At 38.5% G+C, this 18,278-nt stretch overlaps 1 protein-coding gene across 1 annotated transcript in view; it reads right to left on the bottom strand.

Annotated features, from left to right (window-relative positions):
* MYO3B (myosin IIIB) overlaps positions 1 to 18,278 on the bottom strand; it is a 437,546-nt gene that overhangs the window by 112,006 nt on the left and 307,262 nt on the right. The gene's annotated exons all lie outside the window — the stretch shown is intronic.

Raw genomic sequence — 18,278 nt, 5'->3', positions numbered from 1 at the left:
TGGTATCAAGAGATAATTTTCTAAACGAGGATATCACTCCTCTGCTCAATATTTTCTTTCTTTTCTTTTTTATCCTCAACTCTGCTCAATATTTTCAATGGTTCTCCATAACTTTCATAACAGAGATGGTATTCTTCAGCACAGCACACAAGATCCTTTCTGATCTGACACCTTACCTCTCCAACTCATCTCCTACTGTTCCACAGAGCTCAGCCTATGTTCCAACTAACTCCTTCTGCTAGCCCTGTAAGAAACATCTCAAGTTCATCTTTTCCTGGAGCCTCCCCTAACTTTCAAGTCCAAGTTAAACACCCTAATACTAAGCTCCCATTTCATACTCTATATAACATCATCATAACAATTATCCCACCTGTGGGCAAGTACTGACTCATAGTGATCTTTCTCTTTATGTGGCCTGGATCATAGCAAGTGATAAATGAATGTAAATTCAAAGGATAAACAAATATTTTAGTTGCCCTTGCTCAAAAACATCTACCAACATCTCTAAATCCTTTAGAAATTACTCATTGATAGGTGAAAGCCAGGTAGTCTGATAAAATATGCTATCTATCTTGAGAAACAAAAGGTTATATTAACAGCAGGCTTTTAGGAGGTAACTCTAAATCAGCAAGGAAGTTGTTGGTGAGTCTTTCAGGATGATGGGATAGGCTTGTTTATTTCAAGAAGATTGGGTCCCAACTACATTCCTAGCACCACATTAAGGGACAATGAGAGCAAGAGGCTTAAAGATAAGGCTATGGGAGCTTCCAATACCTACCTATCATTTGCAGATGGGTTGCCAGAGTGCTGCTAATTTGTGGAAAAATGTTTACACTGATATCTGTGCAATAATTGAGAACTGTCTGGAAATCTGCAAAAGCATAAATAAAAATCACAAATAAAGAATCCAAAATCCAGGCCAAAATAAAACAAAAATGGTTGTTTCTTTAAGGACAAATATTTAAACGATCACTTGCTAAATAAAATCAGTCCTGCCAGTCACACAACAATGATTAGGTCTACTATAGACTGAAAGTTGTATTCCCCCCAAATTGATATATTGAAATCCTAATCCCCAGTATAATATTATGAGGGGTGGGGTGGCTTGGAAGGTGATTACGAGCCCTCATGAATGCGATTAGTTCCCTTATTAAGGAGACCCAGGAGATGTCCCTCACCACTTACACCATGTGAGGACACAGCAAAAAGATCCTGTCTCTGAACCAGGAAGTGGGTCCTCATCAGACACTGAAATCTGTTGGCACCTTTGAGGGGGGACTTTAATGTTGGAAGAATTTTAGTATCAGGAAATAGCTAATAAACTCAGTAATCAATGTATGTAAGAAGCTATTGTTTCAGGAACTGAAAGTATGACCCAGCTTGACTCCAGGAGACCATACGCAGTTCCACCTTTGTTCCTCAGGAGGACTGCCGGCAATCAAGATGGCAACTAAGCCATTGTGTTCCAGGGAGAGATGACCACTGCCCAGGACACAGATAAAGGCCACAGCCCAGGACACAGATGAAAGAATGCTGCAGCTTTTATCTGATTAACTTTTCCCCTGAATTCCAAACCCCTTACCTACACTTTTTTTTCTCCTTATAAAAAAGGGTCAGTTTACACTTCCGGCCAAGATGGAGGCTTAGATGGACACGCTCGGTCTCCCTCTACAACTAGAGAGGAATACAACTACTTCAAAACAAAAGATAACTAGAAATTTCAGAAAATAAAACTACACGGAAGCCCAACGTATGAAGTTATAAACCAGCGGCGCTCTTTGGGCAGGTAGGACGAGCGAAAGGGGGCGGTGCTGTTTGCGGTCGCACCAGGGACAGCGGCAGGGAGAACAATCCTAGCGGCAGGGAGGACAATCCCAGCTGCAGTCGAACCCCGGCAGCTCGCGACCCCAACGCTGGGGAAAGCAGCCACCACATCGCCTTGAACAGTGAGGCCCAGGGGGACGGGAGGACGGATCCCGGTCTCTTAGCGGAATAACTGTGTGAATCCATCTTGGACCCCCGCCCCCACACAAGCCGCCACAGCGCTGCAAAATAGGTTGCGACAGGCGCGGGTCGCTGGGTTGTGACAACAAAGCACCACGGCGCAGCAAGGAAGGTTGCAGAACGGCGCTGGTCGCTGGGTCGTGACGAGTACACAGGCACTGCCCCCTATAGCCGGCCCAAGAAAACAAAACGCATCTGTCAAAATGAGGCAGACAACTATAGAAATCCCGGTGGCGTAGCTCACCAGGCAACAGATGAGGAATCTGACAGATGAACAAATAAGAAACCTGTCAGAGGCTCAGTTCAGGGCCATTGTTATCAGGTGGCTTACAGAATTAACAAAAGATCTGGAAAAAGATGAGAAAGAAGCGAAAAACACTCATAACGAAAGGAACAAAACCACATACGAGACAGATGGTGAGGAAAAAAAAATCCAGAGTTCATTTCAACAAACCAGAATATAGAGAAGGAACAAACAGTCAACCAATGCAGAAAGAGGAAATGGGAAGCAACGATGAGAGGATCAGAAACCTCTGGGACAGCTATAAAAGGCCCAACATAAGAATCATTGGTTTGCCAGAGAGCGAAGAAGATGAACTAGAACTTGAAAAATTGAGTGAAAATATAATAAAGGAGAACTTCCCAAACTTGGGGAAGGAAATAGACTTACAGGTCCAGGAAGCACAGAGAATTCAAAAAAACTGGACCCAGGGAGAACCACTCCAAGACACATTATAATCAAAATGTCAAAAATTAAAGATAAAGAGAGAATCTTAAAAGCAGCAAGAGAGAAGAAAAGAATCATGTACAAAGGGGTCCCAATTAGACTATCAGCTGACTTCTCAAGGGAGACCCTGCAGGCAAGAAGGGACTGGCAAGAAATATTCAAAGTAATGAAAATCCAAAACCTACAACCACGAATACTCTATCCAGCGAAATTGTCATTCAGAATAGAAGGGCAGAGAAAGTGTTTCCAGGACAAAATAAAACTGAAAGAGTTCATTAGATCCAAACCACTGTTATATGAGATGTTAAAGGGACTGGTTTAGAAAAAGGAGGATCAAAACTATGAAATCTAAAATGAAAACTGCATCATAAGAAACAACAGAAGCTAGGGAATTGAAACAAAGGCAAACTAAACAGGCAACGAGAGTGGAAAAAGAACTATAGGTACGGGGAACATATTGGGGGGATGTCAACAGGGAGGGGGAATGGGGAGAGGGAGGGAGATGATATAGGAATTAAGGATCATGGTAGGAGGGAATGGAATAGACAGAGAGAGGTTGAGAAGAACTATATGCACAACTAATGGACATGGTCTAAAAGGGGGGGACAACTGGAGGGAGGGGGGCCACCAGGTGGAGGGGAGCAGAGGGAAGGGAAATTGGGACAAATGTAATATTATAATCAGTAAAACACATTAAAAAAAAAAGGGTCAGTTTAAAATGAAATTTAAGATGGCTTATTAGGGTACAATCCACCATCTTCTCAGATAAATGACCATATGAATAAAGCGCCCATAAAGATTCAGTCCCTGCCTCTGCTTCGTGGTTCTGGGAGATGACAGGCAGCACGGACACCGGCTTTTCTGGTTTCACCTTAATCGTGGACTTAGCCTTCAGAACTGTGAGAAATAAATGTTTTTGTTTAAACCACCCAGCCTATAGAGTAACATGTGCTTGCCATGGAAGATGACAGAGCACGGTGGTCCAGAGCCCAGACTTTATAGTGCAAAGCCCAAGTGCAGTCTTGGCTCCGACCCTGCTGGCTGTATGCAAGTAGACAGGCACCTAACCTTGAGGAGCAGCAGTGTTCTCGTATGTGAAATGGGCATATTCTGTTATTTTGTTCTCAAAGATCCAACATAAGAAGGATTAATTTTATCTCTAGTAATTTAACCCTTTGAGTGCCAACGTCGTTGTGAGCGACACTGCTCCCAGCGACTCTTTTTTAGAAGGCTATAAGTGTAAATGACATGGAATAATTTGTATTTTATATTTTGTTTTCTTTTTTTGTGCCTCAGGTTATATACTGATATAATTTTTTCTCATGTTGATCCAAATTTTTATGCTTGTTCAAATACTGACATATTAATTCTGTTATAATTTTTACTTATATTTTAAATGGTCCTTTTAATTTAATTTATCTTTGCAATAATCATCAAAACTCTATGCAGAGTGCATGATAAGGAAGCTTTTGCTAATGAACATTTTCATTGCTTCACGGTATAGTGTTAGCATTTTGTTCATAAACTGTTTTTCACTGCTGATATATATTGGTATATGTCTCTAGTGTGAATGCCGTTTGTGTACATTTTTTTTGGTATGTTATAAAGTTTTCTCTTTTTTTCCCAAAAATGTATCCAATATGTGGCATACTTCTTGCTTGTTATCCATGTTGCTAGGTGTTTTTTCAAATTATAATCTTATGTTTTATATTATGCCATATATTATACTTCAAGAGCCATATTGAAAGAAAGAATTTATTTTTTCTAAAATAATTGTTATAATAAAATAATTTTAATGCAATAAATTTTTTGCTAAATTGCATTAAAGAACGCTACTTACAAAAGAAGAGTGTATTTACTATATGTTGTGAAATTTTCAGCAAACTATTATGAATAATAATGGTTTTATAGACATTTTTCATAAACTCTGCGTTTCTCAGCAAAATAGCCTGGCATTTCTCACACGAATTTTAGCAATTACGCATGGCACTCAAAGGGTTAAGTCTATCTAGCATAAGGGAAGTAGCTAGATAGAAAGGACGATAAGCAAACCAACTTAACTCCAAGCCTTCAAACCCATGTTTTGCATGCAAGTCTTCTTTTCCTTAAACAACATTTCCACGCTCCTGTTACAGCAGTGAGGAGAATTTGGTTTTCTCTTCAAACTGGGAAACACTTTTTCTTTAGCAAAGAACTTGCATACAAGATCTAAGTGTGATTTCACAACATTTGAAACAATAATTTTAGCATCTTAGTACATTAATCTTGGATCTTCCCCCAGAATCATACCAGTGTACCTAGAAATCTCATGTGCAAATAATCCACATCACTTTATAATACGGACATTGTTAAAAGAGCCAAATCCTACAGAAAACACACACACACACACACACACACACACACACACACACACCAAAATAAAACAAAAAAACAACAATAACAAAAAACCTGGCCAAATAGCTGGAATTCTAGGACTTGGGGAATAAAACAGAAAGGCATTTTCATGACTCAGTTTTCTATGGACCACAGTTCAAAACAAAGTGTGGGAAAATAACCCCACTTGGTTTTACAGAGTCGGTCTGTCTCTATCTCTCTCTTTCACAAGGTTCCAGGAAGGAAATGACTCTTCTGCTTACAGGTTAACACATAATTCAAGTGCAGCTTCATTGATTCCAGTGAGGACATCCTTCAGAGGCTGTTGGTGATTAAATGGGTGCCCAACTATACAACTTTTTTTTTTAACCTAAGATACTACATTAATATAAGAGAAGAACATATTACTTGAATATTGCTGGAAGTGGCTCTCCACCCCCCACCCCTGTGGGGAAATGCAAAAGTGAAACACTGACTTGAGCTAACTTTTGGAAGGTTGGATGAAGCGCCCATCTAATGGAAAGCTACATACAAACAAGAGGAAACAAAGATAGTGCTCTAGTGTTCCTTGGATTAATATTTAGGCCCCAGGTAACAGGAAAGTGTAGGCATAATGATTAAGAAACAAAAACGTGACATGCATCATTTTATGGATTTTTAGTATTGCCAGGTTCTCTCCTGTCTTTTTTTTTTTCTCTTCTCCCATTTATCCTCACCATCAAGGTTGGAAGAGAAAAATGTCAGACTGAATGCCTAAACATATCTTTGGATGTTAAACATCAATTTATCTAATAGTCCACATATATCACTTACTTCATTTTTTTGTAGACTTTGTCCCTGGACATCCAACCTTTCAAAGAAATAGTTGGCTCCATCAGCTCTAGTACTGTGGTCAGATTATTGCTATAGTAACTGCACTCTAGAATCTAAATATCTAAATATTTAAATCTATGGTCCATAGAATTTTCACAGCCTCCCTTTATGTCTTAACCCTGATATTCCAAGATCCAGCTGAAACCATTGTTGAAAGACACTATAATCTTGCTAACCAGCTAAGGGGTTTTTTTTGTGTTTGAGGGGTGGGGAGGGGGGCAAAAGCCTGTACCTCTCTGTAAATGTGTTGAGTCAAACTATGGAAAACAAACCTGGGAGCTGGATGTTTCAAAGAGCCGTGTTCTCATCTCTTTTTAGAGCAAAAGAAAATCGAAACAAAGTCACACAATCACTAAACCAATCCCATCTGTGTGGAAACCATATTTTAAACACAAACAAAATCAAATGCTCCATATGCCCTCACTCCTGAACATTTGATAGAAAATTTCTAAGTATTTATTGTTAGAGTCAATGTACTCAAGCAAAGGAAGCAAAAGAAGGCCAACATGAAGTCCTTGGCCTTCTTCCACCAGCCTGTTTGCACGCTCTGCCCCTGTTATCACCACGCACATCATGCATTCTATTTGGCAACTTACACTATAGTCTTTCTGCCTCTTGTTTATTTACCAATAAAATAATTTTATGTACCCTTTTTTTGGAATTTGGGGATTTTGCAAACATGTCTGGATGGAGGTTTTTCTGTTCCTTCCATATCATTACACATACAGAAAATGATACTATTTATATGGTACAACCAGGCAAACAGAGGTGTTCTGGTTGCCCAGTTCTGCCCAATTGCTTCAATATTTTGGCACAACCACAACCCATCCATGACCTGCCAGTGCACCAAAGCATATCAGTTGAAGATCTAAAAAGTTGCTAAGTGGAATAGGAAATTTTTACTTGACAGCACATAAAAATGTGCATGGCTCTGTCATTCCATTCCTAAATCTCATCAAGCTTTTCACGAATTGGGCATGTGTTAAGACTACTTAAGACTCTACTTTTCAAACACTTGTAGTTATTTCTGTTCCCTATTAGAAGCAATAAAAAGTGTGGTTTTCCTTGCAGTGACATTCCATTTGTGACTCTTGTTTGGTGTTATTTTTTTTTTTTTTTCCAATGGACTTTCTCTCTGGAGACCTCTCAGCATTATGAGAGGAGCCATTCAGCAGATCATTCCCTTCCAACCTCAGCTAAAGGCCCCAACAAAAAGAGCTGATCAGAAGCAAAGCTCAGTGATTTGTTCTCTGCTGCTCTGATTAGAGCTGTAGCCTATTAACTTTCTTAAACATCTTGCTATGTGACTTTTTATATGAGCAAAGGAAAGTTATATTTTCAGGCCCAGGAAGAACTTTAAATACTTCTATAAGCCCTTATCTTAGTATCTCCCACAGTCTTCACTAAAATCCACAGGTAGGGGAGAAAATTTACATTTTCAGTTGAGAAACTTAAAAGAAATTCTCAAAGCTCTTATTGCAATTCTTTTTAAAATATGTTTTTACATTTATTTTTAGGGAGAAAGGAAGGGAGGGAGAAAGAGAGAGAGAGAGAGAAACATGGATGTGAGAGCTAAACATCCATCAGCTGCCTCTTGTAAGCTCCCCAACCGGGGACTGAATCCGCAACCTAGGCATGTGCCCTGACTGGGAATTGAACTGGCAACCTTGAGATTTGCGGGACAATCCCCATCCCAGCCACACCAATCAGGGCTTTTATTAAAATTTTTATTGAATTCATTAGCACTCATGTAATTATGATTTTAGTATTAGAATGACAATTTTAGTAGAAGATATTATTACAATAATAATTACAAATAAATAATAATATATAATCAAGTTTATAACTAAAGTTACTCCATCTTCTTCCTCTATTGCATCATTTTATGTTTGCTCTTAGGAAATAGTCTCTGGAAAAATAAGAAGATATTCTCTTCATGCCAATAAATGCAATAAATACAGTTCAAATTGTTGTTTTGAAGGTTGCTTGTAAAAATTCTATAACCCGTTTCCCATATGCCAATGAGCTAAGTGTCTCATTTAAAAATATGACTATTAAAGGTTAGATGGTTGATAAACACCTATTTTAAAGTTCTAAGGATCTGAGTCTCTGACTTAGGCATAGAATGCTACAGCTCTTCATCAGGGTTACTGCGCTGTTCTCAAACCTGGACTCAATCATGGAGATATGAGCAACTCATACACTCTACTAATCTTATTGCCTTCCAGGAGGCACCAATAAGATAGCAGGACACTAATCAGAAACATTTGAACTTCAAAATTATATAGCGAATATTTACTTCCTGAGAGTGAGACCCTCTTCAGAATGCCAAACCAATTCACATTTGGTGTTTAATTTTTAAAAACTGAGTTTTCTTCTACCAGTTTGATCTGATAACTCCATACATTTCAATATCTAATCAGTTTAGTGCAGATAACTGCAATAAATCAGTAAAAAAAATGCTGTTGAGGAAATTAGAATTTTCTCACTGGCCACTCTTAACTCTCTTCATAAGATGAATAATAATATTTAATTGCTTGGGTAAGTAGAACCTAGAAAAATTCAAGTGATACAATTCTAGCTGTAATGCATATTCAGAATAAGACTATAAGGTAAGCTTTATTTTAACATTATTGCCTACACAACTCACATGGTAAAAATTCTCAGGCATTAAAATCAACATCATAATCATTCCATACCCATATTTTTAAAAAATCATTTTTAATTTTTTTTTTTTTTTTTTTTTTTAGATTTTATTTATCTCTTTCTGGAGAGAGGGAATAGGAGGGAGAAAGAGAGGGCAAGAAACATTGATGTGAGAGAGAAACATCAATCAGTTGCCTCTTGCATGTGCCCCAGCTGGGGACCAAACCTGCAACCTAGGCATGTGCCCTGACCAGGAATTGAACCAGTGACTATTCACTTTGTGGAATGACACCCAACCAACTGAGCCACACCAGTCAAGGAAAAACTCATTTGTTCTTAGCCACCATGTTATGTACCTAAATTGCATATTCTAACCAAAGAGTCCTTCTAACTGAGCAACATTACTTCATCCTTTCCTTTGTAACATAAATAGTTAATAGTAAGTCTCTTAACCTCCTATTTTAAATGCCTTTTAACATTAAGTAATTTAAATATGTCCTGTTGGGAATTGTTGAAAAAATAACAAAGAAACTTTCAGAAGCTTCTAATTCATCATTAAATCCAAGTGTATTTTAATGTGCTATATAACCTGCTGATAGGAAGACCAATATTTCAAGTTGTCTTCACCGATTACTGTAGCCAAATTCTTTTGGAACAATGGTTCAGGGATTTCTTCAGGTGTGTTATGGGAAATGTGTTTGAGCAGAGGAGGAGAAAAGGCTTTAAAGCAAGCTCCAGTCTTCCTTTCAGCAGGGTCTGAGACCATGAAAATTTATCTAAAACAATTATGCTTATCAATTAGATGACCCAGTTTAGTTTTCTCTCATCCAATGCATTGCGCAAAAGCTAAATAAACCACAGAGCAACCTGATTCAGTCTACCTTGCCCCCTACAGATTTTTCCAAGGCCCACTACTAATCTCTTTCTCCAGCCTTGCTTGGAGATTGCATTCATTTTCATAATGAATTTGACTGTACAAAAAAAAAAAAAAAAAAAAAGATAAACAGAAAGTCTCCCACTGTTCTAGACAGATGGCTGTGTCCCATTTCCTAAGCTCTAGTCCCATGGCTACAACTGTTGTCTAGAAATATTTACAATATGCGACTAAAATACAAGATGCAAGATGCTTTTTGAAACAAAACTAATTTCCTCCAAAGGGACTACTCATCTGAATCAATTTATCATTTGATGAACACATATTAAGCACCTACTGTGTGCTAGGTACCATGTCAAGCACATCCCTGTTTCTCTTCATCTATCACCAGTCTCAGAGTGACCAAGAATTAACAGCACTGAGTTCTTGTTATACTTCACTACAACCAGTCACAGAATTGTATGCATAACTTCCAATGTTCGCATCCAATTTGCACAGAGGATACATTTATGAAACAGGTATTGCTGGGCCAGGTGATATATTGGCAGACTTCCCTCCAAAGAGGTTGTTGCCCTGCCACAAACAATATTATAAATGCTCTTGTTTACTCATAATTCTGACAGGCCAAGTATTATGGTAACAGGCAGCAATGGAGTAGAGAGTATAAGTCTTACAATTAACAGTAGGATGGGGGCTCTAGCCATTCAGTTGGATATTAAAGGAAAAGAAGACCCAGAAGAATAGAATACTTAGGCACAACTGGAGCATGGATTAGATTATTATGATAATAAAGCGACTCTCCCATACTATCTTAAATGCTTTGCAAATGTAATTTTTAATAGTTCTATATTATTCCACAATATAGCTGAGTCAAATTTATTTTAATTGTTCTCTTAAGTTTTTCCAGATTATGAGTTAATCATTGAAATAAAGGATCTGAGAAATGTTTTAAGGCTCTCAATATACATTGCACAGTATTTTTGCACAATTGTATCCATTATACTTACACCAGCATGCTACCAAAATGTGTCCTTCCTATTTCTCCTATTTCTAGACTTTACCAGAAATAGCTTGATTTTGTTTACACAAACTATTTCCACAAGACACACTTGAGTATTTGCCTTGGAATTTTATAATTATCTCTTTGTGACATTTCTCTTCCCTGCAGGCCTAAACACTCCATGAAGAAGGATCTGAGACAGCATCTGGCCATTCAGATGGAATATTTGATTCATATGACTTGGAAATTCCCAAGTTCAGAAATCAGCATGAAGCAATGCCCTGGGCATAAGTGCCTCAGATGATTAAATTCTATCTGTGTAGATGCTACTAGTTGTCCACTTAACATTCATTCCTTCCAACAGAACCTTTATAGCACAGAGGGCATAATGTGATCAACTCAAATATATTTTCCAGCTTCTCCTGCAGACAAAGGAGGACCATGAATGGAAATAGAAGTTATAACATGGGGCTTCCAGGAAAACCCTTTTCACTTTTCTGTGAAGAATGGAGCCATGATGGTTGGAACTCCAGCAGCTATCTTGGGACCACAAATAGAAAGCCAAGAGGATTGCAGAGACTTGATCTTGCCTAACATTCTTCATCTTCTGAACCAGTGCAAGAAACTGCACCCCTCCTTGGACTTCCAGTGACAGGAAGAATATAAACATTTATCTCTTGAAGTCATTGTTTTTCAGTGTTTTGTTTATTGAAGCAGAGAACAATTACTAACTGATGTACTATTCTAGACATCTTGTGTAATGGGAGGTAGTTATGTTTCATTAACCCACCTGAACGGTATAAGAGATATTTACAACTCCCACCAACGAAGATCCTCATTTTCTTTCTCCACTATCCAAAAGGGTGTGTTTGGCTACTTAGCAGTGAGAAATGAGAACAGCCAGTCTACCCAGACATTAGGCTGGGTTTGTCTGACCTAATATACATGAAGACTCTGTTCCCAGAGGGACCCTTCCTTTTTAAGGGAAGAAATTAATGATATTCCCTTTCCAGTAAATATTTCTCATCTTTGTGGGAGAGGGTGTGAACTTTATATTAGGAGTTGATATTATATTGAGTCCTTTTAAGTGGTACAGCACTCCTTCCCTCCAGATCCATTCTCCATCCATTTACACTCTGTTCTCTGCCCCAGAAGCTGACTTGTATGGACTACTCTGGCTTTCCAGTGGTTTGGCCAATAGAGAGTTCTAGCAGGAAATCAGAGGGAAGGAACAAGTGAGGAAAGACTGTGTCTTCTGCTGAGTGTATCCTTGACTGAAGGTAAGACTCCTATACCCACATGACTTACTCCTTCTGAGTTCCAAATGCCACACTTTTTCCTTGTCCATTTAGGTGTATGTGGTTACAGCTCCACTTTCACTAGCCCCTAGACTACTATACTGTCCTTTATGGTTTCCATATATCCTTCCCATGATCTTTAAAAATAACCCCTTTATTAAAAAATGCCTAATTTATCCCAATTTGAGTGTGGAACCTATTTCTTGCTTGGATTTTGCCTGATACATTCCTTGTTTTATATATACATATACATTTTCTAGGATTTGAGGAAAGGCCATAGGTCAATACCTGCAGGTCTTCTATATAGTTTCTTTATCAAAATAAAGAGTATTAATTTTAACAGAAAAAAACAGGAAAATACTTTTAGGGGCTGAGTAGACTCAAAGGAAGTATGTAAAATGTTAAGAATGAGGATGACAATGAATTTTTTTATCCTCATCCAAGGACATGCTTATTGATTTTTTAGAGAGAAGGGAAAGGAGGCAGATAAACATCAATTGGTTGTCTCTTGTATGCACACCAACAGGGGACTGAACCTGCAACTAACACATGCGCCTTGATCAGGAATTGAACCTGCCAACTTTCAGTTTATGGGATGATGCTCCAACCAACTGAGCCACACTGGTCAGGGTGACAATCAATTAAAAGTAAATTTTTTTAAATGCAGAGACTGCAATCATTTTACTGATGGCAGGGAAAAGGACAAATATCTGTCAATGAACAACGGGGGAGAGACAATCTGGTGTACTTTTTTCCCCAGTACCTTCCCAGTGTTAAATAGGTGCTGCTACATGAAGTAGGAGTTCCAAGAATGAGATGAATAAGAGGATGCAGCCAGGAGCAAAGAATGAGCAGCCCACAAGAGATGAGAAGAGCCCTGCTCCCCAGATGGCAACACAAACTGAAAATTAGAAAGCAGAGTTCAAGTGTGATGCTGTGAGCTGATCTACTCTGGATGCGGGAAAATATAGCAGTGACGGACAAACTGAGGGAACACTTTGTAATTTGATCCTTGGAGATTTGAAGTGAATCCTTGGATGCTCTGTCCCCCATCCATACCCCAAACAGTCAGACCATGTGTAATGAGTTAGCATGTGAACTGTCCTTTGGAAGGAAATCAGTTAAGAACAGAAACAAGCCTAGAGCTCTTTGTACTTATCTGATTTCTGCACAAATGCAGATTTGACGTTTAAAGTTGGTGTGTGCCCATTGGGAGAGCCCAGCCATTGTGTCTGGGCACAAAAACTTCTCCTTTGAAATTAGGATAGTGTGTAAACTCATCCCTTAAGAGCTTTGTAGATCTCTTGCATTTGTTTCTTGGGCCTGTTTGAATTTGTTCTTTTAACTAGGCTGCTTAGAAAAAATACCTGGCACCAATTTAATGGAAAGGGATATCATTAATTTCTTCCCTTAAAAAGGAAGGGTCCCTCTGGGAACACTGAGTCTTCATGTATATTAGGTCAGACAAACCCAGCCTAATGTCTGGGTAGACTGGCTGTTCTCATTGCTCCCTGCTAAGCAGCTAAACACACCCTTTTGGATAGTGGGGAAAGAAAATGAGGATCTTAGTTGGTGGGAGCTGTAAATATCTCTTATACCATTTAGGTGGGTTAATGAAACATAACTACCTCCCATTACACAAATTGTCAGACACAGAAAATACCAACAGCTTTGTCTTACTTTTCTTAAATGCAATGAAGTTTCAAGGTGACACACTTGAGACTCGTGGTGACATTGAGAAAAAAATCAAGTGCAATTTATAAAAATCTTAGCATACTCCATAGGACCTGACAATTTGAACAGAAAGAGAAAAGAGTTGTTAACCTGAGAAGTAGGTACTTTTGGAAGTGATTCTCAGTTGAGGAGGGAGAAGTTGCAGCAGCAGCAGCAGCTAAACATTTATTAGGTACGTACTATGTGCCAGGCTCTATTATCATACAGTAAGCCAATATCCTGCAGTCTTATTTTTAAGGACAAGTCTTGGCCCAGAGTTCCTCAAAGCTGCCAGAGTATCCCACACCCACATAAACACATAAACACACACACACACACACACACACACACGCACGCACACACACACACACACACAAATACTTAGAAACATAGGAACACAAATCACAGAGCTGGGAAGTTTCATGTAATAAAAAGCTTAAATACCAACAAAGCACTGGAAAGATAGCAAAATATGGGAATGGAAGGATTTGGGGGCGACAGCAGGCAGAGCTCAGGAAAGCTCTGGTTCAGGACGAGAGTATGGTGTCTTGTAAGGGTTAGGACATCCCTGAGAATTGCTCTTAGCTGGGAGAAAAACTGCAGACTCATTAATATCAGTTGTTATCTTGAACTTCTTCCTCCTGCCATTGCCCCAACCTCATATTCACAGTTTTATAAGAAATATATTTGTTGTTGTTCTTCTTTTTAATTATAAGCAATTTTAATCCAAATCCAAGAGCAGTCTGAGCTAACAAAACACATCTAATACCAATAATGCTCTAGGCATGGCTCTATGTCCCTTATATTGCCTCCCTGCCTTTGAGCCTAATCAGAATAGAAATCCTAAACTCTGACCAATGAACAAACAATTAAATAACTTGGGCATAATGTAACAGATTTCAGTCTACAGCTGCACATAGTGCTAACTGTTCAACCCCTTGAGGTTTCAATTCTTCCCTGTTCCTTTGTAGAGCAAAGAGGAAAATACAGGTAAGAGGCCAAAATGGCCAAAGAACCATCAAAAAATAGTCTAGGTCCCGAGAGCTGGTCCAGAGGCATCACTTCCTTGATTTCTCCCTGGAACACAGCTCTGGCTTGAATTCTGGCTCTGGGTTGACCAATTGGGACTCAGTTTTCTTATCTGTAAAATGAGAAGGTTGAGCAAAAGGATCTCAACCAGAAGCCCAGTGACAAAAGAATGGAGTCATAAAATGGGCTATTGTACAGCAATGAAAATAAACACATTAACCTTAAAAATACAATGTTGGGGACAAAAAAAGAATAAGAAAATGATAGAAACTAAAGCATACACACTGTGTGATTCCACTTTTACAAAGCTGAAAAATGGGCCAAATGAAACTATGATATTTTGGTATGTACATAGGTGCTTTCCTCTAGGGAGTAGGAAGAGAGTCATGATTAGAAAATGAGTGTGCAGAAGGCTCTGAGGTCCTTGCAGGTTCTGTTTTGTGATCTCAGTTGTAGTTACAATTCAATACACTACCCATCTGTTTAAAGTATTTCACCCCCTGCAGGCATGTTACATTTCAGAATTTTTATAAAATGTAAAAAACAAAACAAGCACAATCCATATCACTCATATGTGTGCACTTTCTGGTGTGGAAAGGGAACAGGCAGAGGGCTGGAAACATCTTTCTCCACTCTTTGCCTGGCCAATTCCTGATCCCCCTTCAGTTCTCAAGTTTGGGGTAAGCCTATCTGATCCTCTTTGTTTCCATGAGACCACAAATGTATCCCTGTCATAGCAAAGCTCCAGTGCTCACTCTTATTAACACCCTTGTCAAAGGAGATTTGATTTCAGATTTATCTGTCCATTTCTCCCTTGAAATGTAAACTGCACAAGGGCAAGCCTGGATCTGGCTCCCTTATACATTGCCAGGACCCAACAGAGCGCCTGCCACTTAGTAGTTGCTCAGTAAGCATTTTGCTGAATGAATGAATAATAAAGGTGCATTTCATTCTCTCCCAGACCTCTTTGAATTTAAACCAACAATTTCTCTCTTGTTTAATGCTGCTTTTACTGTAAGTAGACAACTCCAATGTTTTCCTGGTCATTCTAGGTGTTCTAGTTATTTAAGGAGCATAGTAAGTGGCTAAGAAATAAGAGAGTCAAATAAAAATTAAAACTGAGAGAAAAGTTTTACCATGGTTCTGCACAAGGTCATATAAGCGAGTTTTCTCCCCCTTTATTTAATTTTGGGCTATGTCTATCTTGCCTCCCTATAACACTTAAAATCAATTACATTTAATTTAGGAAACACACTCTTGTCATGGTTTTCTTGTGTTCAACTACCGAACAACGAATTACCTGGTTCCTCTTGGCCTCTTCTTACAATACTTTCTTTGAGAGGGAGTGGGTACTAAGATAAGATGGGTGTCAGGTTTATTTTAAAACACTTTCTTGTCTGATTATATAGTAAAAAAAAAAAAATCATTACTGCTATACAAAAGACACTGTTAAGAGAATGAGAAGACTAGCCTAGACTAGGAGAAATATTTGCAAAACACACATTTGACAAAGAACTGGTATCCAAAATATTCAAAGAACTCTTAAACCTCCAAAATAAGAAAATTAACACAGTTTTTAAATAGGGAAAACATCTAAGAAGACACTTCCGCAAAGATGTAGAGCTGGCAAACAAGCATATGAAAAGATGCTCCACATTACACATCATCAGGGAAATGGAAATTAAAATAACAGTGAGATAACACTAGACACCTATTAAAATAGCAATAATCCCAAACACTGACAGCACCAAATGCTGGTGAGGATGAGGCACTCTCACACTTTGCTGGTGGGAATGCAAATGGTACAGGCATTTTAAAGAACAGTTTGGCAGTTTCTTACAATACTAAATATAGTCTTACCATATAATCTAGGAATTACACTCAAAGAAGTTGAAAACTTATATCCACACAAAAACCCACACAGAATGTTTATACATGATTTATTCATAATTGTCAAACTTGGAAGCATCCAAGATGTCCTGCAATAGGCGAACGGATAAACAAATGTGGCACGTCCATGCAATAGATTATTTTCAGCAATAAAAATAAACTATCAAGCAATGCAAAGACATGGAAGAAACTTAAATGCATATTGGTAACTGAAAGAAGCCAATCTGAAAGGGCTATATTATATGATTCCAACTATAAGACATTCTAAAAAAGGCAAAAATATGAAGAAAGTAAAAAACAAACAAAAAAAGCAGCAGTTGCCAGGAGCTTAGGGGGAGGGAGGAACAGAAGGAGAGATAAATATGTGGAGCTCAGGGGTTTTTAGGCAAATGAAACTATTCTATTTGATACTACAATGGTGGATACATGTCATTATATTGTACATTTGTCAAAACTCACAGACTATAATGCTGTAAACCCTAATGTGAGTTATGGACTTTAGTTAATAACATATCAATATTGTAACAAATGAGCCACAATGAAAGATATTAATAATATGGAAAACTGTGGGGGAGGGGAAGAGATAGGGGAGTATATAAAAACTCTGCTTTCTGCTAAAATTTTCTGAAAACCTCAAACTACTAAAAAAAAGTTAATGTAGTCTATTAACTAAAAAAGAAAAGAAAAGAAAAGAAAGAAAAAAAAAAACTTAAAAATTTATTACTTCCAATCTTGGAAAACAAAGAGAAAAAGAACAATCACTGTATTCCTACCATTATACAACTGTATGTTACATTTTAAAGTTGAAAAGAATCCTTTAAAATGAAACAAACTGTAAGCAGCTAAGGTTAACAAGGTAGTCTGTAGAGTGTGTGCTATTTAAAATACATCAAGTAAGAAAAGAATTTAAAAATAAAATTACTCTTGGCACGTTTTACAGTCATGCCATCAACATTCAATTCTGGAAGCCAAGCACCCTAACTCGACTCCCACCCCCCACCTCGAGCTGTTTGGCAGCTGCGCTCCTGATGTCCTGGGCCAAGGCCAGAATCTAACTCGGCATCGCAAAGAGTGCATCCTGACCTAATGCACTCAGGAAAGCACCAGAAAAGTTCCTGCTGAACTTTCCTCATGTCTTTGCAGTAACAATCTAAGCAGAATAATGTCCAAAAGCTCTCCAACTTTGTAATGTGCTTTAATAAGTTGCAGGAAAGAGAACAGGCAGTCACAGGCTTTCCCTGAGGTATGTGGCCTCAGGAATGACGGATGACAAGTGGCCTCCTTGGCTTCTAACTATCAGCTCTCACAGCTGTGGCCACTTTCCTCTCCAGCCTCAACTCCACCGGGGTCAGAACCTCACCGCCTCAGCTGGCTGAGAAGTAGACACTGTGCAAACCTGCGTAGAGAGCCTCCCTTCTTCTCATCATCCAGAGCCTCAAATCTCAGGGAAAATGGGGCACCAAATGAAACTTTGCCTCTTGGTAGGTATCCTACAAAGTTCCCTGAGAAAACCACAATTTTTACAGAGGCCTCAGCTGGGATAAACTGCCATAACTACAACCGATGTCCCAAGTATTCTGTTCACATTCTCCAAAATTACAAAATAAAGCAAAATCAAACCGAAGAACTCAAAACCCAGATGTAGTAAAATCAGGGAAGTCTTTTAGGCAAAACAGGAAAGGTGTATGATTAATATAAACAGGGCTAACTAGAAATTAAATTTGGAATTAAAGAACTATAATCTCCCCTCTTTCTCCTTCCATCCCTCTGCCCTCATGTCCATGAGGTTCAAACTGTGTGCTCCTCTTTAGGATAGCCTTGCCTAAATTCTTTTGCAAAAAGCCAAGACAC

This window comes from Furipterus horrens, unplaced genomic scaffold, assembly GCF_987537825.1.
Source record: "Furipterus horrens unplaced genomic scaffold, mFurHor1.1.pri manual_scaffold_1, whole genome shotgun sequence".
Lineage (NCBI taxonomy): Eukaryota > Metazoa > Chordata > Mammalia > Chiroptera > Furipteridae > Furipterus > Furipterus horrens.
This window is presented reverse-complemented; position numbering and strand designations above follow the sequence as displayed.